This window comes from Mastomys coucha, unplaced genomic scaffold (assembly GCF_008632895.1).
Source record: "Mastomys coucha isolate ucsf_1 unplaced genomic scaffold, UCSF_Mcou_1 pScaffold16, whole genome shotgun sequence".
Taxonomy (NCBI): Eukaryota; Metazoa; Chordata; class Mammalia; order Rodentia; family Muridae; genus Mastomys; species Mastomys coucha.
Window position 1 is genome coordinate 57,037,302 of NW_022196898.1, and position 10,108 is coordinate 57,047,409.

Genomic DNA, 10,108 nt, shown 5'->3' on the forward strand with positions numbered 1-10,108 from the left:
GCGGGCCCAGCGGAAGTGACGCCACACGCCCGGGCGTTCGAGCTAAGCCCGGGACCAATCAGAGCCGCCCGTGTGCGCAGGCTCTTCCTTTTCCTGATTGCGCGAGGTCGCTGCGTGTTGGATCGGCTCCGGTGGTCTGTGTGCCGGGCTGTTGACTTTCTCCTGGGAATTTGGCCCGGGGGAAGGGGGTTTGGACACAGTTGCTGTGTTTTAGAGTTTGCATCAGTAGTTTGTTTTTTTTCTTCGAGGCAGGGAGAGGATCTCGTGACGCTTACGTTCTGGACAAATGCGTGACTCCTGCTGCGGAGCGGTCGAGATCTCATGAGTTAATTTTGTTAAGATTCTCCAGAAAGGACTAAGAGTCGGGGAATTGACTCCGATAGAGTCCTTGTGGCTTTCGCAGAGGTAATCGTGTCCTACCGGAAGTCCTAGACGGCCCCATTTTTTTTCTAAGATTAGGATTTTTTTTTTTTTCTTTTTCTTTTTTCTCTTGGTTTTTCGAGACAGGGTTTCTCTGTGTAGCCCTGGCTATCCCGGAACTCACTCTGTGGACCAGGCTGATCTCGACCGCCTGCCGCTGCCTCCTAAGTGCTGGGATTAAAGTCGTGCGCCACCACTGCTCGGCTAAGATTAGAGTAATATTTTAACTGGGTTGTGAGCATTAAAGAAAATACTCTCAACTGGGTGTGGTGGCCCCCGCTTTAATTCCAGTGCTGGGGAAGAAGGGGTAGGCGGATCTGTGGTTCTGAAGCCAAGATTCCTAGAGACCCAATCTCAAAACAACAACGAAAAACATAAAGTCTGCCACTTACGTAGAGTGCTTCCATTGAATCAAATCTTATCTTTTATATTAGTTAGGGTCTCACACTACAGCTGAGGCTAGCATGTAGCCCAAGCTGTCCTCAAACTTAGGACAATCTTTCTGCCTCAGCCTTCGCAATACTGGGATTTGGGTCGTGAGCCGCCTCATGTAGTGAGATGATAGTTCTATGGTACTACTGGCTGCACTGGGCTAGGCCTTAGATAAGGGAGTGAGGAGTGGAGATGGAGAAAAGGTGTGCAAAGTAATCCCAGTGTCTGCTCTCAAAGGTACTGATCCTTTAAGATTAAGAGTGTTTGAGAGTTAAGAAACTGCTGGAGGCTCTATTTACCATCCTATAAAACTGATTTGGGCAGAGAATGGCTTAAGCATAGACACCAAAATCAGGCTTAGAGATGGTAAATAGTACAGTTGGCAAGAAGCTGAGAGGTATGCTTCTTGGGGAAGTAGTGGCAGTAAGATGTCTGTAATGTGTGAATGAAACATTAGGAATTTAATAATGCTTAAACCAAGGGTTACCCCACATCTTTATAGTGGATGTGTGTATTTAAATCAGGCTAGGCTGGTTTTGATGGCTACATCTGAAATGCCAGCATTCCAGAGACTGAAGCAGAACAATCAAGAAGAGGCCAAGACTAGTCTGGGCAATATAATAATCTGACTTAAAAAAAAAAATCAGGCTATTGGTGTAGTTCAATGATAGAAGATGTGTTTAGCACGGGCAATGTTGGTTTAATCCTAACATACATTTTCCTGTGCTCATGGACATATGCATTAGGGGTTGATGATGTACCTCAAAGGTAGAGACTATTTATTAGCAAGCAAGAGTTTTAGCCCCATCACTGGGAAAAGAAAATAGTTCGTGTATATATAATTTTAAATATGACCTTGATGTCTATTTTGTATTACTTATATTAATATTTCTGGCTTCAGTCCATTCTTCAGAGATTGCCAGAATAGTTCCATAGTGCACCTCTGCTCTTGGATGCCATGAGGTGAGCAGCCTGCTCAACTGAGTGCCATCCAAATCGCCAAACTCCAGCGGCGTTTTGTATCCTATTTAATTTCTGCTTGGGTTGCATACTATCATCCTTTCCTGAAAACTTTTGCGTTAGAAAGTTTCAGAGCAGATCTTAGTTTCAGCAGCCCGTACAGATGAGACTGAGATGGGAGACTGGACACGGGGGACGGGCTCTGAGGTGAAACTGGTTCACCCCGATACTGAATCCTATTGATCACCCCTCAGGGAAGTCAGCTCCACACACAGTCCTGAATCCAAATCCTTAGTCATTCTGCAAGTGACTAAGAACTCCTTGGTGAAGTATCCAGGTTCTCGTGTCCTACTTTGAAGAATCTGACATGTGATTGAAAGAGAATATTAGAAAGGGCAAATGCTTTCTCTCAATGGGAGTAGACTGGTGGGTGGAGAGAAAGTTCCCAAATAGCTGGGCCATGAGCCACTGTGACACTTTGTAGGACAGTTGCTTACTACCTGCCTTTCTCGGGTTTATATACGACTGACTTTGGCTATTGCTATTCCCTTGGCGGGGAAGGGAAGGGTTTCCTGTCTTTCTTTGCCAACTGCAGCAGCTGCTGCTCCTGCTTCTCCTTCTCCTCCTTCTTTCCTTTCTTTTCCTTTTTCCTTTTTCTTCCTCCTTCCTTCTCCTTCCTCTTTCTTCTTATGTTGTTTTTTCAAGGCAGGTTTTGTCTGCCGACCAGGCTGGCCTCGTACTCAGAGATGCACTTGCCCCTGCCTCCCTAGTGCTGGGAGTAAAGGTGTGCATCATCACCCCCACTCAGCTGATTTCTACTTTTTGTAATTAAACCATTATGTTTCTCTTTTGTTTTTTGTTTAGGGTTGTAGTGGTGAGTTTATGTGGCACTGCCTTGTGCTCCCAATGGATCGCATGTGCTCACCCACCCAGGAGCTACCTATGGATATTTGAATGAATGATACACAGATACACACAAATACACACACACACACACACACACACACACACACACACACACACTTTTAAAATGCCTTGGCTACCTCAAAGACTGGGCACTCCTAACCCTCCCCCTGACACCCCAGGCCCAATGGAGGAAGTGGCCAGTGGCCACTTAAACAAATTCTGTCATGGCTGTTGGGCTTTATCTACTGCAGCTCCTACCCCCCATCCTTTTGCCCTTCTCTGTTCCTCTCTGAGTCCCCACCCTATGCCCAGCCATTGGCTGTTGGCATCTTTATTGATTAATCAAAAACCATTTGGGGATAAGTGTTTTCAGCGTTTGGACACACAGATGGCTGGCTTGACTTAAAGCTTTAAAACCAATCTCCGACATGGGGTGGGACAGGGTCCCTTTCATAGCCCAGATTGGTGTTCAAATTGCTATGCAGTGCTGGGCATTACGGTCCATACTTTGGATCCCATCACTTGGGAGGCAGAGGCAGGTGGATCTCTGTTCCTTTGAGGCCAGCATAGTCTACAAACTGAGTTCCAGAATAGTCAAGGCTCTTACACAGAGAACTCTGTCCTGAAAAACTAAACCTAAAAATAAAATAGCTGTGCAGCTATGAATGACCTTGAACTCCTGATTTTCTTGCCTCTACCTCCTGAGTGGCTTATTTATTTGTTTCTCCCTTAGTCCTTTCCCTCTTTCCTTTTTTCTTTGTTATTAGTGTTGTATGTGGGTGGAATTTGAGAACCATTTTTATTAGAGTTGGAGAAAAAAACAATAGGGAAGGCCAACTGAAAATTCAACCGCTGCTGGGGGGTTGGAGGGAGACGAGAAAAAGTCTTGGCTTTATGTTAAGACACAGAGGTTGGCAAGCCACTTCAGGAAGGATGTGTTGGGAGAGGGTGAGGGTAAAAGGAATGAAGGGAGTCTTCAAAGAAACAGTGGGAGGGTACAGAGTGCCAAGGAAAGAATGTTTAGGCCTTGGTTGATACCCTGAAAAAGAAAAAAAAAGTTAGGTTTCTTTAAGTTAGAATTCGGGAAAAGAAGACTATGAAGATCTGCAAACAACTTTTCTGCTACTTTTTTTAATGACTTTTTTTTTTTTTTTGCATAAAGTTGGGGACAGGGTCTCACTGTGTAGATGTCTGGCCTCAAACATGTTCTGTAGACCAGGCTGGTTTTAAACTCAAAGATCCTCTTGCTTCTGCCTCCTGAGTGCTGGGATAAAAGCCATCTGACATGTCCATCATGCACCTAGTTTGTTTGTTTGTTTGAGACTAGGTCTCTCCAAGTATCTTTTGTTGGCCTGAAACTCACAGAAAACTGCCTGCCACTGCCTTTAAAGGCATATGCACTAACCCTGGCTCCTTTTTTTTTTTTTTAAAGTTAACCTTATTTTTTGAGACTTTTCTCAAAAAATTATGAGATTTTTCATTTTGTTTCCAGACTGGCTTCAATCTCCCTAGGTGAAGGGATCTGAATGCTAGGGTTAAAGATGCCCAGCTGGGAATCTAAATTCTGATATAATGCAATGTTTGGCCAAGGGCATTTTTTGCAAGGCTTCGAATCAGGTAACAGGGCCAAGGCTACAGATGGTAGTGATCTGCTGAGCAGATGGCTCATGAATTTGTTGATACTGAATTTATTTTAAGCTGTTGGACACAAAAAGAATAAAGTCTCTAATTCAGTGCCGTTGGCAGAGGATCTCTATATGGTCATGATGTATACTGAATGATCAGCTCCTAGCTGATCCACATGCCAGTGACGTCCCTGCAAATGGATGATCCTTCTATATAACATTTTAGAAAGTTTGGATGGGGACAACACAGAGAAAATCAAGATGCTAGCACCAGGCACTAATGACAAAGGAATGGAACTGGAAACAGGAATCATGTGGATTCATCCAGGTTCATGCCCAGTTCTGAGGAAGCAGCAACCTAAGCAGATCACAGATGCAGAGAAGAGTTCTTAAGTAGGTGCGCTGTAAAAGCACAGAATCCTTAGCCTTGTGCTGGGGTCACCCACACTTAATCCCAGCACTCAGATGAATCCCAGGGGCAGAGGCAGAAAGGCCAGCCTGGTCTGCAATGGAGTTCCAGGACAGCTACACAGAGAAACCCTGTCTTGAAAGCAAAAACAGAAGCAAAGAAAAAGGTTGGGTTGGGTGTCAAGAAATGACAAATCACGTGCCGGGCAGTGGTGGTGCACACCTTTAATCCCAGCACTTGGGAGGCAGAGGCAGTTGGATTTCTGAGTTTGAGGCCAGCCTGGTCTACAAAAGTGAGTTCCAGGACAGCCAGGGCTACACAGAGAAACCCTGTCTCGAAAAACCAAAAAACAAACAAACAAAAAAAAGAAATGACAAAACTCAGTGCTTGCCTTTCATTTGAATGTCAACACAAACACCAATTGGCTGATTGTAGCTAAGTAAGTACAGTAGTTCTCAGTGAACGCCATGTGCACCACGAGAAGGGGAGAGAAAATACCAGTGGGCTTGTGAAGCAGCAAAGTCTTTTATTATTCCCACCACATAAGCAGTCATTGATAGATCAGGGCCACCAGACAAGGACTTGGGAGCCTTGTTTCTTCTGGCAGCCCCGAGTATAGATCGAAGCAGCATTTATAAGCATAAAACCCGCACGCATCTGGGCTGAGTAACAGTTACAATTTTTACCAAACAGAACTTGGGGTTTAGGGACAACCCCATTGCTCCATCATTGTTGGCTGACATTGAATGTAAGTGTTTTTGGCCAAGCAATCAAATTCATTTGTTCTTTCTATTGTTAGGATCAGGCATTATCTTTTGGGGAACTATTGTTGCTTAGAGAGGGAATTGCTTAGGTAAAATGGAGTCTAAAGTCAAAAATCGTTGGAGACTGCCCCCACAACCCCAGGATAGCTGTAGCCTTTTTGTTCCACACCAGCCAGCTATTTCATATTGTTACTGTAATATGCCTGCAGTCATTGACACAGAAAAATAACTTGATTCAGACCAGAGTCATGCTGACCACATACTGTTGGCCTTTCTGCTCAGATGGGAAGGTGTCCTGAGACGGAAGCCCAGGAACCAAACAGCTCTGAGGGGAGAAGGCATCCTAATGGAAGGGTTATCCTGAGACCTGGGGGCCTAGGGACTACACAGCTCTGAGGTGGGACTGTGTCCAATAGAAAGGCATCCTGAGACATGCTAGCCCAGGAACCAGAGCTGAGAGGAAGCCTCCTCAGCTTTGGCACTGCAGCTCCCAGGGAAGGGTACCCCCAGCTTCGGCACTGCAGCCCCCAGGGGGAGGGTACCCCCAGCTGAGGCACTGCAGCTCCCAGGGGCAGGTACCCCCAGCTGAGCGGAGGCACTCAAGAGCCTCAGCCTTCCTCCTTCTCTTTGATTCTTCCCTTCTTCATTACTTCTAGTCTTCTGATGAGAGAGTCACACCAGGCAGCTACTCTCATAAAAGAGATTTACTAGAGAGTCCTGGGAGAGGAGGGACAAATGCAGGAGCGGCTGCCTCTACTCCTGAGCAGACAGCAGCAGTGAATTGGTCAAAGCACAGTGTTTATATAGGGGTCCTTAGGGGGTGGTGCTTTCTAGGGTGGAACTTTTCAGGGAGAGGATTGGCCGGATTTCAAGTTTAGGGCAACTCAGGAATTGGTGAGTTTTCCTGTTCAGGGATTGGTGGAGTTTTGTGCTCAGGGATTGGAGTGTTTCTGTGGGAAGTTCAGCTTTTGTTTAGACTTTTCACTTAAAATTAGCATCACCTGGGGAGAGTGCCAGTGAGAGGCAGGAGATAACCTTTGTACAGTACAGTTCTGACAGGTCGGGAGGTCTTCGGACGGGGCCCACTGCTGGAGTTCCTCAGGCAGGGCTTGACCATTTTTCTGCTTTGAGGATTTGCAAAGGGAGTTCATGGCAAGGGAAACCTTTCCTGCCATTTGAGTGTGTGGTGTAACACATAACCTGCTCTGTATGGTATGAGGTTTGTTAATCTTAAGAAATTCTCCAACTATGAGCTTCATGTAGGACCTATCAAATTAAAGGTCAATATGACCTTTTATGTCTAAAATGGCTTGAGTAAGGGCTGACTACTGGGCAGCGCTTCCAACATCTGTGTATGAGCTCACTGTGGTTTTTGCCATTTTAGCCTTTATAAGCTTGCCTTGAGAAATGTCCATCTTATAGCTTTTAGCTGTTGCCCTGGTCAATCAGTCTTCCAGTGTGCATTTAATAAACCATCCGTGTCTGACTAAGTATCTGTGTGGTTTGTGGGGTGACTCCTGGACCCTAACAAAAATGGCAGTACTCAAGGCAAGTTCTTTTTATCTGCAGTAGGGATGTCATCATTCATTATCTTAGTCACTGTTCTACTGCTATAAAGAGACACCAATGACCAAATACCTCTTGAGTTCCATTCATTGGTGACTAAGCATTCAAATATGTGTGCCTATAGGGGGTAGTATTCTCATTCAAGCCACCATACCCCACCCCATAGCCCCCATGGGCTGGTAGCCATATCATTATGCAGAAGGCATTTGGTCCTACTTCAAAAATTACCATAATCTTTCACAGTCTCAGCATTGTTTAAACGTCTAAAGTTCAAAGTCTCTTCTGCAACTTAAGGCAATGTCTTAATAGCAACACTCCAATAAAATAAAAGATCAGATCACATACTTTCAACATACAATGGCACAGAATATATATGACAATTCCAGAGGGGAGAACAGAGACCAAAGTAAGCAGTTTTGAAAACTAGTGGGGCAAACTCAAAACTCCCCATCTCCATGGCTGATGTCAAAGCCCTCTTCAGGTCATCAACTCTCTTCAACTTTCTTTGACTGCAACACGTTTTTCTCTTTTGAGCTCTTTCTCTATACCTGGTCTGCAAGCTCTCATTGGCAGGTGTCTTAGGGTTTTACTGCTGTGAACAGACACCATGACCAAGGCAAGTCTTATAAAAGACAACATTTAATTGGGGCTGGCTTACAGGTTCAGAGGTTCAGTCCATTATCATCATAGCAGGAAGCATGGCAACGTGCAGGTAGCCATGGTACAGGAGGAGCTGAGCATTCTACATCTTCATCTGAAAGCTGCTAGTGTAAGACTGACTTCCAGGCAGCTAGGGTGAGGGTCTTAAGCCCACGCCCAGAGTGACACACCTATCCAACAAAGCCACATTCCATAATAGTGCCACTCCCTGGGCCAAGCATGTACAAACCATTACAGCAGGTATCCCATGACTAGCATCTGCAGCATTTTGGGGGTCTCCAATGCAATCCAGGCTTTGGATTCATGAAATGGTATCTCTGGGCCTTCACGCAGGGACACCCCTGACACATGCCTGGCCTCAGTGGCTTTCTTTAGACTCAAGTGGAGATTCCATAACCCCTTTCTTCTATTCTTGGCTCTAAAGTCAGAACATGACTGCAGCTGCCAAGTTCTAGTGCTTGCTGGGGCAAGATCATAAATCCCTTCTTTCAGTTAGGTCTGGGAAGGACTACAATTACATTTGCATCAGCTTTCTGTTGTTGATGGTTTCCTCTACATTTAAGTTTTTCTTTAGTTCCTTTTTTTACACGTTGGAAATTTAGCTGGGTGGGGTCTTAGCCTGGGGTCTCCACTCCTTTTAATCCATTTAGCATCAGGCTTTCCTTTAGACTTTTTATCTCCTTGATCACTTAGCTCCATTATAATTCCTGGAAAATGATTTCTCCTCAAACTGTACATTTTGTATCTGTTTGCTCACCTTGGTCCTTTTCTTTATAGATCTACTACATAAGACTTGTTAAGAATATAATGTGGTGAGGGAGTACCTGGGAGCGAACAGGAGTAGAGGCAGACAGAGGGGCAGAACCATGAGGGTGTAGAGTGGGACACTGGAACAGACAGAGAAACATGGGAACAGAGCTATGGTGGTAGGCAGTCTTTTTATACTCAGCCCATACCTGGCACACCTGGCAGTGGCAGATGATGATGTAGCTGTTGCTAGGTCCCTATGAGGAGACTGGTGGAAATGCCTGTATGCTAACAAGAGTGACCACATGACACCATTAATAAATACCAAGTTGTCTTGAAATCTCCTCTGCCAAAGCCATCAATCCAAAATTCTTCAGCTGAACCTCAGGCAGATCTTCAGGACAAGGGCAACAAGCAGCCACAGTCTTCCCCAAAATATCACAAGAATGGTCTCTAGGCTACTTGTTAGTATTCTTCTCCTCCGAAACCTTTGGAACCAGGCCTTTGCATTTTCCATTGCTCTCGGCACCACTGTCTTCCCTGCTTATACAAGTATGGCACATTAATCCAAAGTCCACATTCTGTCAACAGGTAGTTGTGAGGTCTGTTACAGAAATATCCTGCTCCCTGGTACTAATTTCTGACATAGTTACTGTTCTATTGCTGTGAAGACACAACATGACCAAGGCAACTCTTATAAAGAAAAAGGATTTAATTGGGAACTTATTTACAGTTTCAGAGTTTTAGTCCAGTGTTGTCATGCAGGGAACATGGTGCTGGAGGAGTAGCTGAGAGCTACATATTATTTGCAGATCAAGAGAAAGAACAGTGGGCCTCCCATGGACTTTTGAAACTTCAAAACCCACCCCAAGTGACACACTTCCTCCAACAAGGCCATGTCTCCTAATCTTTCTAACCCTCCAGTGACTGAGCATTCAAAAATATTTGCCTATGGACCTTTCTCATTAAAATCACCACATTCATGCTGGGTGCAGATTTTGCCTTCAGGATGTCCATGCTTCTGCCCATAATCCCTCACCATTGTTCTGTAAGTAAGCCTAGAGGGAACTTTGCTCTGTAATTTCCCCAGAGTAAACTTTAGTGGAGTGATATTTTGATTTGTTGTTTGGCCAATAGATAGGGTAAACACTGTTTATGTCCCCCCCCCCCGTTTAGATATATTAGCAACACTTGGCAGGATGTGATTAAAACCCAGGATAAGTTTGGGAAGAACAACGGTGTTGTCTTGATATGGGGAATGACAGGCAACTGAAGTCTAATGGTAGAATGTTTGCAGAAGGAATTTTGACACGGTTTTCTGTCCACATGTGATGTGGCAGTGTGCTTTTTGCCAGTGGTGACAGTATCATGGGTAATGTAGAGGTAGTATATGAGATATGTAACTAAGGGGAGGGTATATCTATTGGGGATAGCAGTCTTTTGGGGGAGAGTGGCATGGGGGTGACATGCCTACTTAATGGTAGGATTAAGCAAGGGAGTATGGAGGTGTTTTGAGAACAGCTGAAGGCCTAGAGCAGATATTACAAGCACTGGGAGTGGTGGTGGTGGTGGTGGTGGTGGTGGCGGCGGTAGTGGTGGAGGTGGAGGTGGTGGTGGTG

The 10,108-nt window shown here is 45.1% G+C and overlaps 1 long non-coding RNA gene across 1 annotated transcript in view; it reads right to left on the reverse strand.

Moving 5' to 3' along the window:
- Window positions 1-3,497: 3,497 nt before the first annotated feature.
- LOC116093647 overlaps window positions 3,498-10,108 on the reverse strand; it is a 12,480-nt gene continuing 5,869 nt past the window's right edge. Inside the window, exon 3 of the long non-coding RNA XR_004119775.1 lies at window positions 3,498-3,757. This is a non-coding gene — a long non-coding RNA (uncharacterized LOC116093647). The remainder of the gene's footprint in view (window positions 3,758-10,108) is intronic.